A 12,027-nucleotide genomic window follows, 5' to 3' on the forward strand; every position below is an offset into this window, starting at 1 on the left:
GGATATTTTTTTTTTTGTTTTCTTACAACTGCATTTTCACGACGAAGAAGTCCAGTTTCTTCCGGTCAAATGCAATAGTTTTGGCTTATACACCTAATAGTCCAAACTAAAAATGAGCATTTTAAACTGGAAGGCACATGTTTGAAGAGAGCTCAGTGGGTTGATGTGCTTGCTGCATAGCTCTCTATCACCTCTTAAACCCCCACCACTTCCTCGTCGCTTTATAAACATTTTTATCGCTCCAGAATGTTGTCGTTCTAAGACGCAAATAAAGTCTGTCGCGGAAAAAGTAAACGTGCCATTTTTTAGAGGCATGGCCGCGGATATTTTTTTTTTTGTATTCTTACAACTGCATTTTCACGACGAAGAAGTCCAGTTTCTTCCGGTCAGTTCTTTGTATTGCCACGTACTGCAAGTGCCAATAAACGTGCAGCTGTCACATTCTGACACGGGATTTTGTCATTCGTTGTGTTTTTCATTCACTTTCTGCTCGCTGCTTCCTGCCCCAGTCTCCCGCGGCCCCATCTCCCAAGCATGAAACACAATATCCTAAACACACGGGCTCCAGTGGGGCTGGCCATTGGCTGGCGCGGTCCCCTGACAGGCCGCCCCGCCCCCCATGGCTGGTGCTGACAAACTGTGTGCGTGAGGCCATTGCATCCTTCCAACCTGACCGCGCTGACAGCCACAGAGGTGGGCGCTTTCCGATGCGCTCGCGGGTCACCTGGGCTGCGTGCACTGGCAGCACCCTCCGAGCACGGCCGAGCGGCACCATGGATCGGAAGTAAGTCGGGTTTACAGGGGGCACTGAATGAACTGGCAGGCTATAACTGCATCTTGCCCCGTGGAATTGTGGAAAAGAGCAGAGAGTCTGGCGTGCGCCCAGTGGGAACACCGCAGCCGCTGCCTCAGGCAGGGGCCAGCTGCACATGTTGCTTCTCGACCTGCTGTATTTCGCATGCAGTCTCCCGTGGGCGCGCTGGAACCATATGTTCGTTTCTCAGATTGTACTGGGGATGCGTTGCCAGAGTTTCGAATACAACTATTAATGGTGTATTTTAGTCCCAAGATGCCGCTTTATTCGGGGAGGGGTGGGTAAGGGGGAGGGGGGTTGGATGGGGGCATTGGCTTCTGCGAGGAACTTTGTTTCGAGAACAGTGGTTTGCGTGGGAGCTTTTCCAGAGGGCTGCCCGCGCATTTCACAGTTTAGATAGAAGAAAGCATTTCTGTGATCAAATGCCAAGAAATGTAAAAACTATATCGCCCACAAACACCCCGAAGCCTGGTCATCTGGTTCAAGGCGCATCTGCTGCGATTGATTGTTACAGCGCTGGGGAAAAAATACCCAATCATCAAGCCCTTGTTATGCATTTTAATAACTTCTATTTTTATATAGCGTACAAAAGGGTTTTCTGCCCACAATAGTGCGATCCTTGTCCTGTTATATCTTAATAAATAACCTTGGATTCTGTCTTTCCTTTTTTGTTATTTATTCCGTTGCATGTTCGAAATATTGATTCATATCACAAAGAAACATACATGTGACTGTGTGACTTCTGTGACATTCTGCGACGTTGTGCATGGTTTACATGCATTCGTGTGCTTAGCCAACAATCACCATTGGCGCACGTGCACTGATGTTTCACCAATTAATTAGATTTGTCAAGGCTAGAGTTGCAGTTTAGTGATAATTACAACATTATCTATTTTTACGATATTGTTATCTTTGACCAGTTGGACATGAAACATCCCAGGACACTATCTTGCACCCATTGCCATTCTGCCTAAGACTAACCCGCTGGAGAAAACAGACAACACATACACCCCAGATAGTCACTCTGAAATTGTGGCAAGATCATTTTTGAGATGACACAAACTGTGGTGCTCTCAGGCAAAACTGCACGAACGTTCCAGGAGCTTCCATCTGGGATTCTGGGGGAATTGCAATTTCCCATAGGGAATTTGTGCACTCATTTGGCATACAAGAAATTGCAGGATGGATTTACACCTCATTTGGAGCAAAAGTCAGCACCTGGGTTCAATGGAAATATATTTATTTTTTGGTTTGGTGAAAACCTGTCCAGCATTCTTTTTAAATACCCCCAGAGTGAGCTAGTAGGAGGGCCCAAAATAAATCTGCATCTAGGAATGTGATTGGCTGATGCAGGACTAGAAATGTTAGTTAAGCTGCCATTGTCGATCCTGTCCTGCAAAATGTTTGCAAAGCATTATATGGCAGCCCCATGGCATATGGCCTATCCTAAGAGGACAAAGGCATGTCCCAGAGGGGTGTAGTATACCCCTTTCTAGTTAACATTAAAAAGGATAGAATTTGATTGACAAGACTAAATTCCAAGTTGGAACCGAAAACCCCGGCAGCCGGGATATGCAAATGTAGGCCCACACACATTCACGGACCTATTTAGAGTGAATTTACGAAATAACACTTCTGTGAGCCTTATAACTTAGTTCCTTGTGAGCAGAACGGTCTGAAAAATCACATCTAAGCAAGTTTTTATATATTTGGGAAGTTTTGTCAAGTTTGGTCAAGGGTGGCCAAGTTAAATGTGTAGGCACAAAAACGTTTTCCCATTCAAATTCCCATGGAGAAATTCTGCTTAAAAATGGCGCAAGAAGACTGAATGGATTGGCATCAACCTACAAGGAAACGTTGGCAGGTATTGCCACTGTACTCAGGGCACGTACAACAGGCAGAGCTGGAAGGGTCACTGTGCCTGGACTTATCTGCAAGTTTAAACATGGAGGACTTCTAACCCCTAAATAGGGCAAAACACCTAAAGAGAATTCAGTGCAATACATACAGCATTCATCTAGAAGTGCAAGAGTATTACTCTTCCTGAGTGTTGTGCTACTGTCCTCTGCGTAGGAACAGGGACAAGTAAAGGACAGGAGGAGCAGCTACGTTTCCCTGCCTAACAGGTAACTAGGGATCCCTAGCGAGCGCTGCTGTGCCGCCTAGTAGCGGATAGAAGAAGAAGACAGATGGTATATCTTGCTCCACAGCAACGAGCACGCTTCTTTCATTGTTCGTACCAATGAGTCTTGTGCCCCTGACTTTCAAACCAGGCTGATAAAATCAAATTGCCAAGAGACTGATCAAAAGCTGATGAGAAAAACAAAAAGAGCCCAATCTATGCGCCCTCCCTTCCATTGCACACCATTAAAGCCTAAAACTGTGTAAATAAATATATATATTGTTAAGAGAAGATACATAATTCAAACAGAAGAAACAATGAATTATTGAGCATCAATCAGGTTTATAACAACGCATAGCTCAGAATCAAACACAATAAGAAAAATTCGGACAAAACATTGGCCCATTTTACGGTTGGATGCAGGCCTATCGCCATATTTGGATGACAATCCCTGCATAACCTTTCGCAAAGCCAAAAATCTAAAGAAAATATTGTGCCCTTCCCACTTTGAAGAAAAAAGGAAAACAAGGGTTAAATCTCAGATGTGGCAACAAACAAAACTCACGGGAAATTATAAATGTGGGAAGTGTTCATTATGTCCATTTTCAGACAACGGTAAAACAGCTGTTCTGATGCAGAATGGCATCAGAACAGCTGTTTACAGACTTACAAATTACAAACTTACAGATTACAGACTTACAAACTTCAACATTAAGTTTGTGATTCATGGCATAAAATGTATTTAATCAAAAATATATATTGGCAGCACAATTCGTCCTTTGAAAAATAGGATTGCAGAACACTTAAGGTCTATTAGAAACAAAGATTCCAGAGACCCATTGGGGTATCATTTCCAACAAGAGCATGCACAAGATAAGATAGACTATCTTATCTTGTGCATGCTCTTGTTGGTAGAAGGCATAACATATTTTGGACTGGAACAAATCAGCATGCCACCAAGAGGAGGAAACAGAGAGAGGCTCCTGAGACAACGAGAAGCATCTTGGATCTGTCTAATGGACAGTTTTGCTATGGGGCTAAACTTTGACACAGAAATGTATCATTTGTTGTAATTATTTGAAAGATGAAGATTATATTTTTGCATTGATATGTTTTGTTATACTTAGAACGTTCAGGTGATTTATGTAAGCCGGTACTCTAGTTATAATTATTTCATTCAGTTCAGCCACAAATGACAAAAACCACCATTCCATTCCATAACTGGTTTGTGCAATTACAATAATGGGTGGGAATTAAGGACATAATCACAATCCATAACAAAGCAGCAGTAAAGAATTAGAAACATAGACGCAATGCAAAAGAGAGCGCAATGTAATAATTTAACATGGAACCAATCCAAGATGGCGCCGACGTGAAGATGCATGCGTGTAATAGGGAACGCGTCCGTGTTATCACGTCATGTATAAATAGCGGCCATCTTTACTCACTAAGCGGTTATCATGCCAGCAGAAGAACACGATCAAAACCGAAAGAACAAAGAAATACTCTGCCATTAGAAACAGGTAAGAGAAAAATTGGAATTCAGGTCCATGTAAGATAACAGATTTCAGACATTAAAACAGTAATAGATTAGATATCTAATACATGTAATTGTATTCTTATTAGGTACTATGCCATAACAACAACAAGGTTTAGAATAACCAATACAAGCCGTATATTAAGGCTTCTATCTCACAACGCCAAAGGAGCGACAAGTAAGTAACTTTTAGATCTGCTGTTTACCTTCTGCATTCAAAAGACCACTTAATAAGAGCGATAATCGCACAAACCAGCATGAAATGTTACATTTAAATTCAAAGAAAACAATTTGTTTATTTTTTTGCTCTTTGTTTACACATTTAGATTCTAAATTCGAAATCCCTACTGATGAACCATTATAAATAATGGAGAAATATGTGTTGAGTGAACATAATCAAGGGCATAATTTAATTCATCAATGAAATGTATTATATATTGAATCTATCAATGAAATTAACAATTGATAAGAATCTGAACTTGTATTCAACTAGAAACTGAAGCAAATTGATTTATTAAGCAAGAGAACTTCAGCAATCTGTAACATTGGAAATTGAACAAATAAAAATTGGTTGGGGCGCACAACTAAGGATACTCAAAGTCTTTTCAGATTATTGAGCTTTAGATGTTCAGGAATCAAAATACAAAATCAATATTCAATTTGAAGTTGAAGTAAGCTCGTTGCATTTCAGGGAACCATTCCCCTTCTTCAGGAGCTGAACTGAAAACACTAAAGGGACAGAATATGCCTTATCAGTAATTATTAATACATAGATTTTAAGGTCATACATCACCACCACAATAGTTAGAATAGATCATTACCAGCATGCCTTGGGTTCACAGTCTAATGGCATACCAAATGGGTAGTCCCCAGTCTCCAAATCAACAGGGAATCATCAAAATATCATGTGACCTTCACAACACGCTTGATCTTGCTTATAACCCCTAAATCACCCAATAGGCGAACCAACTTAGACACCTCATGTGTCCTCAAGGAAAGTTCTATCTAGAATAAAATGAAACAAGCATAGTCTATAAAATGAGGGACATATAGTGCACTAACCAGTAAGAACTGAGAGTAATCTGTGTCATTTACAGTCCATCTAGGTAGGAGTAAAATAGCCAAGTTCCAGTTAGGCATACCTATATCCATTAGGATTGGCGAATGGTCAAGACTAATCCAGACGACAAGGGAAGTTAAAAGGTGAATGCTTTAAAAGAAAGATTGCTTTGAACTGATCTGATTGTGTTATAGAACTACCAAGAACATTAGAAACTGGCGCAAATAACATAAGGGAGAACTGAAGTGAAAGCTGAAGTGGTCCTGTGGAAGTCTATGAAAAAAGAACGTGCACAATCGAAGGTCTTCGACATCAGTGAAAGGTCCGAGACCGACTGAGGGAGACTTGGAAGGTAAAACAAATTGGGGAAAGGGAACCCCTAAAGAATGTCAATGAAGCTTGGGGAAGGGTACCCTGCAAGTGCAGTGATTGTGAGGTCTGAGACCGGCTGAGGGTGATCTATGTTGAATCAGGTACTTTTTGTTGAGAGGTCTGAGCCCAACTGAGGGAGACCCACGTGAACTGCTGATTCCTTGAGAGGTCCGAGCCCGGCTGAGGGAGACCTATGTGAACTTCTGTTCAACTGGGAAACAACTAGTAGTGAACTGAAAATAAGTGACTTTAACGTGGACGTCCAAGCGGGCCTCGACCGATGTTTTGAACTTCCTTTTTTTAAATAACCTGAGCCAAAGTATGTCACCCTGTCTTCGGGGGCTGCCTTACTCTGTGCTGTCCAACGTGGGGAGGAGAGCCGACTCAGCTACCTTGATCCTTTATGTTATAACACTGACTTTCCTTTGCACACACATTCCACATTACACCATTTTTGTGTAAGAGATAGGGCAGGGATTTGTTTCTTTTAGTATAGGCCATTTTGATTTGACATAGACTGACTAGGACTTTGTTTTCTTTATTATTTGATGGTAGAGACCACTCCCATCATAGCTATAGGGCAAAGTAAGAGGTTTCCCAAACCCTAAGAATTTAATAAAGGTTTTGAAACTTGTAGCTCTTGTGTCAGTGTCATACTTGTGATACCATGCCTCCCCTACAGTGCTGATGCGTCATCTAGCACGTTTTTCCTCAGTTTAATGCCATAATGGTTCTATTTTTACATACCATTCAAGTGTTTATGGTATATTGAAGTTTGCATTTCTCCAACGTCATGAGGTTACTAATTCCAGTGTCCGCACAGTAATTGGTTACAGCGATCGCGTCCATCCTTAATGTTATGTCATGTGTAAATGCAGCTAACTCGTACATTCGCTGTCTCAGGTGTGCGTTCGAGCGTAAAGGCCAGGCAACTGCTCTGTTGGTGATATCGGGACTCATTTGCCTGGTCTTCTTTAAGGCATTAGGCATACATTCACAGAGGCAATATTAATGTGTTACCGATGTGGCACATATTTCTTACTCTCGCCTCATTGTTCAACACTCATGCTTTGATGGAACGCTGGGTGTTGGGATTTTACTTAACGTGTTGCATTCTGGTAGTAGTAATCATTGCATTACAGTCTATTGTTCATTACACTTATTGTGCATAGACATATAGGGCCTAATTCACAGGAGCATTTTATAATGCCAAAACCACATTGGAAAACGCTCCATGAATTAGGCCCATAGTGTCTATTGTAATGGGACAGTGAGTATTAGATTATATACTCAGCCTGTTGCATTCTGGTAATGGTAGTTGTTGCTGAATGCTAGTAAGAACAATCTGTTGTTCGCTTCACATACAGTACATAGATGCTTCCAGTTGAGGATATTATGGTCTGCTTATTAGCTCTATCTTTAGCGCTATAATCATTGTAGAACAGCTAGAGTATGCCAGACAGTCGACTGATTGAGGCTGGTTTGGTATTTTCTTAGTCAAATATCAAATATTTGTTCCCCTTTTAAAAGGAGGGCTTGGATATTTCTTCCCCTTCATGGACAGGTCACCTTTTCAATGATGGTCCACCGCAGGACCTTCGATGTGTGGCCATGTGTCTGGAAGTGTTCTACTAGAGGTGCATTGGCCCGCCCAGATCTGATACATGGCTTAAGTTCTAGAATTCTTTTATTCACTGGTCATTCCCACGTATTTATGGTCGCACGGACAAGTGATCAGGTATATCACATGGCTTGTGTTGCAGTTTACCAGATGATGTTGTTTCTGCAGACTTGTGAGACGTAGTTCTATTGCTTGTGTGCATGACATAAGTATGCCCGCAGAGCACGGCCGCAGGGAGAATGTCCACTGGTCAATCTGAACTCCAGATGGTCCCTTGCTGTTTGGGAGCTGGCGGTGGTTGGTAGGACTGCACCAATGTCTCTCAAAGACTTTTCCTTTTTTGATGATGAACTGCGATCTGGGAAGATTTGTGGAGCCCACATTAAGTATAGCCCACAGATTTAAGATTTCCTTTTGTATTATTTTGGTTTTACTGGAGTAACTAAAACAGCTGTTATCTATTGTTCTCCCTTGGGTCTTTTGTCTTGTTGTAAGGTGATGTCTCGTGGGATGTTACATGCTCTTTTTTCACATATTTAATCTGTCTCTTGGGATATCCCCTTTCCCGGAGACCTTCAGACAGGGATTCAGCCTGTGAGTCATAATCTACCAACTCAGAGCAGTTTCTCCTGCACCTAACAAACTGTCCGAAGGGTAAGTTGTCTTGCATAGTCCTTGGGTGAAAATACACAAGTAGGGAGTTATGATTGTTTTATTTTCTGAAGACTGAGGTTGTAAGGTGCCTGTGCGTTGCCCTAATCTCTCCATCCAGAAAATGTATAATTTCTTTACTCAGTGTATACGCACATTTTAGATATCTGTTTCTCGAGTTCAGCCATTCCATACATTCCTCAACTCTCACCTAGTTCCAATGGATACAATCAGTATTTCGTCTATATACATAGCCCAGAGTGTGATGTGTTTTTTAAAAGAGTTTGCTCGTCCATAAATGTACCTGGTCTCGAAATTGGCCACATACAGGCTCGCTAATTCTGGTGCAAAAGTGACCCCCATGGTGGTACCGGAGCACTGTTGATAGAAGTCCACTTTAAACATGAAGAAATTCCGGGTTAGGGCAATCTCGGCCAGTTGAAGGACACATAAACGTGGAATTTCCATGGCTGGTACCAGTTCTTCCAGGACATTGTCAATTTTCATTAGTGTTTCCATCTGTGGTATTTTTGTATAGAGGGACTCTATATCAAGGATGGCCAAAATTAAATCATAGTTCCTTCACCATATTGATTACTGCAGTTGTGTCTTTGAGATATGATTTTATTTTAGGCACTTCTGGTTTTAGTAAGAAACCCATGAATTGTGATTGTGGCTATAGAATATAATTGATGCCTGCCACAAATAGGGCAGCCCGGTGGTAAACATAGAAGACAACAGCAGTCTTCTCTTCCACCTGGAGAATGCATGTGGAATGGAAGGGACATCACTCAAGTGGTTCAGAACCAGTTTCCTCACAGCCACAAGTTCAAAGTAGCCGCTTTTCTATTGGAATCTGCGAGCCATGATTGAGCGATCATTTGCTCTGATTAGACTTAGCAGGGGCAAGTGGATGAACCCCAGGTACTGAGTGTGAACATGGGATTTATGTGTAAAGGTGGTGGTTAGCAAAAAAAAAAACGAATCTCAAAATCTTGCATTAAGAGATCCTGGAAGGTCTGTTTAAGAAGAAGCTGATGGTGTCAAAAGGGGGGGATTTCCAATAGACTAGCAGCAGACATGTCTCTGCCCCCCTGGAGATGAAAGAGCAGTTGAGCGTCATCAGTTCAGGAATAAATGTGGAGTCCGAAAGATTGCATCAAAATAGCGAGAGGATGGAAGCAAATGTTTAAATGTACCAGGGTGAGATGGGATCCTCTATGGGGACTAGACAGGTCACAGCAAGGAGGCTGGAGACAAATGGGGGAATAAAGACAGCACAAGTGCTGTCTGCCAAGAAATAATCGAAAAAGGTCTATGTGATCATGACAGATTTCACAAGGACCACAAGAAGCAGTTTGTGGCCAGTGGTGTCGAATATGGCTGAGAATTGATTGCAGAAGTATGACGGCTACCCTTTGCCCTCTAAGCATAGCCTCTGCCCAATTGCAAACACATCAGTTCCACAATCTGGGGTTCTCCTTCAGTGATGCACTGTTATGTATTGTGCATGTGCACAATGTGGCCAAAACCGGATCGTCTCAACCTTGCATGCTCTGTGGAATCTCAACCTCGCTGCTTCCACGCCAGGGGTCACTTTGTAGAAAATCTGCCCAGCCAAAATATTGTATTAAAAAGAGGCAAAATAATGAATGTGTGCCACCTAACTTTGCGGGCTAGCATTCAAAAGTGGGTATTCCATAATGTGCTTGGGCACATGTTCATGCAGGGCATGATGCAGAACAAACTCTTATTAATAACATTTTCAACACCAGGTGCCAGGCTTTTTCAATTTTACCAAAAATAGTTTGGCCACTCCATTGCCTTATCTTCTGTTATCAACAACATTCACCTCATACACAGTCTATTCTTGACTATGCCACCACCCTTTGCTCCGGCTTGGCAGTCACAGAATTAACATTCTGGAGTTTGACCTGGGGTTCAGTGTTTAGAGATGGCCAGGATAAAAGGGCTCCAAGCTTCCAGGATTGCCAAAGTACACTGTGAAGCCCCTCAAGCATACAACGTTCGAGACAAAACACAATTATCACAACGCTTAGGGACAAAGCCACCTTCTCCCTTTTGCACAACTATGGTATCAGGTGATAACCTCCTGGCATCATCATCACCACGCTCTCTCTCCTATCCTCTAATTTATGTACCCTAGAGTCGCCTATTTTTTGCAACATTATTTCGGGGGGACGGGGCACCCTCTTCCCCTCTTTTTGCCCTATGGCTGTGCCTCGTCTTTTTGCAGAAACCATGTATCCTTTTGCTTGTTTAAGGAGCAATGGATTGCCTTTAATGAGCTTTATGCTTGAAATGAGTGTTAACAGGTTCTGATTTGTTTTAAAATCAACTTTAGAGTGGCTAATTTGATGAGTGGATTTGGTGTGTGTCTTGTTTTGTGTGGTATTGTTTATTTATATATAATATTTTTCACTTATTTTTGCCTCTGTCATGTCAAAGTATGATTGTTAAATTATAATAGGGATATTTAGATAATTTCACTTGTAGATTCTGTTCTATTTGTTCCAACTTGCTTAATGCTGTAATGTTTCTTTTATATTTAATGCTTCTCATCTATGTTGTATTGGAATGATGTATTAAATAAAGTTGATTAAAAAAAGGATTTTCTATTAATATTAAAATGAGTTGCCACCTCTCCTTTTCCGACCTGCAACCACATGACATTTTACTCATTATTTTGAATGGTTGTTCTGTTTCTTTGAACATTTTGTCTACTTTTGTTTTTTAACTTGTGTGTTTTCAAACCTTTTTTCCCCAAACTTTAATCTTTCAAACTTTTGTTTTCAAATGTATCACCAGATGTCATCTTAGATCCCAATATTTCGGATTACGGTGTTGCCAGATGGCACCAGATGGTCTTGGTAAATACCTAGTTATGAGCGTATCTTCTTGTGCTGCTATTGAATATCCTGGACACGTTTGCATTTTCTGCCAATGTTACAATGAATTAAGCAAGAGATAGCATGGCCCCACCTTCCAGAAATACCATTCTCTCCCTACGTTTGACGTAATGTGGTTACCAAAATCGATGGCCAACTGAAAGGTTGTTTTTGGCAGGGTTTCTTTTTGTGGACAAAGCCCGGAATCCGAGGCAGTGTACTTAACACAAGTATCACAGGCAGGTTTTGCGCTGAATGGTAGTTTTTTGCCTATGGTGAAAACGTGTCTCTTTGACAAATTCGACTAAGGCTTTAACTCTGTCAATGTTCTTAACATGTTGTAACTGAATGTATGTATGTAACCAGTATCCTAGCTCTGTAAAAAGTGAAGTTTTTAAGTAACCAATGCTGTGATACCCTTGGGTTTGGGCGTGTAACAAATACACTAAATAAAATAAATACATTATAATAAATAAATATGCAGAAAGGATACTCACTATCAGCTGACCTCCCTTCCTCCGAACAGATACCAAGTCCTGACCATGCCTGGAGGTGTCCTGAGTGCTATTTAAAAACATCCACATACAATAAATTATGGTGCGTGCCATGCTGGCCACTTGTGGGCAGTAATCCAGAACTACTATTCTGGCGTTTGTTTTGGGAGAGAAATGAAACAAACTCACAGGCATTATGAATCGACATGCTTCACGCGTCTTTCTCTGTGAAAGATAGTGAGCTAAAGACTCTGGGTAAGTCTCTCGTAACCAGGACTAATGTATGGCAGAGGGACTCCCAGGACCCCCCTTGTTAATTTGCATATTTAAGTAACTTTGGGTCTCACCCTAAGTTGCTAGGGGAATCCAGACGTGGACTCCTTGCTCACTACTCTTAGAGAGGCACAGCTACTCCCTACTGATAAGGTCCAACAAGACCGAAACATG

General features: G+C 41.5%; 1 protein-coding gene across 2 annotated transcripts in view; it reads left to right on the top strand.

Annotated features, from left to right (window-relative positions):
* The window catches only part of TRIM2 (tripartite motif containing 2), a 601,585-nt gene that overhangs the window by 179,306 nt on the left and 410,252 nt on the right, over window positions 1-12,027 (top strand). Inside the window, exon 1 of one of the 2 annotated variants that reach the window (XM_069631295.1) lies at window positions 638-784. The exons of the other annotated variant lie outside the window; for it this stretch is intronic. The gene's annotated coding sequence lies outside the window, so the exon portion shown is untranslated. Of the gene's footprint in view, window positions 1-637; window positions 785-12,027 lie in introns of those variants that run through there. 2 annotated transcript variants of the gene reach the window in all.

The sequence above is a fragment of the Ambystoma mexicanum genome, chromosome 6q (genome assembly GCF_040938575.1).
Source record: "Ambystoma mexicanum isolate Mex_15411 chromosome 6q, UKY_AmexF1_1, whole genome shotgun sequence".
NCBI classification, from domain to species: domain Eukaryota; kingdom Metazoa; phylum Chordata; class Amphibia; order Caudata; family Ambystomatidae; genus Ambystoma; species Ambystoma mexicanum.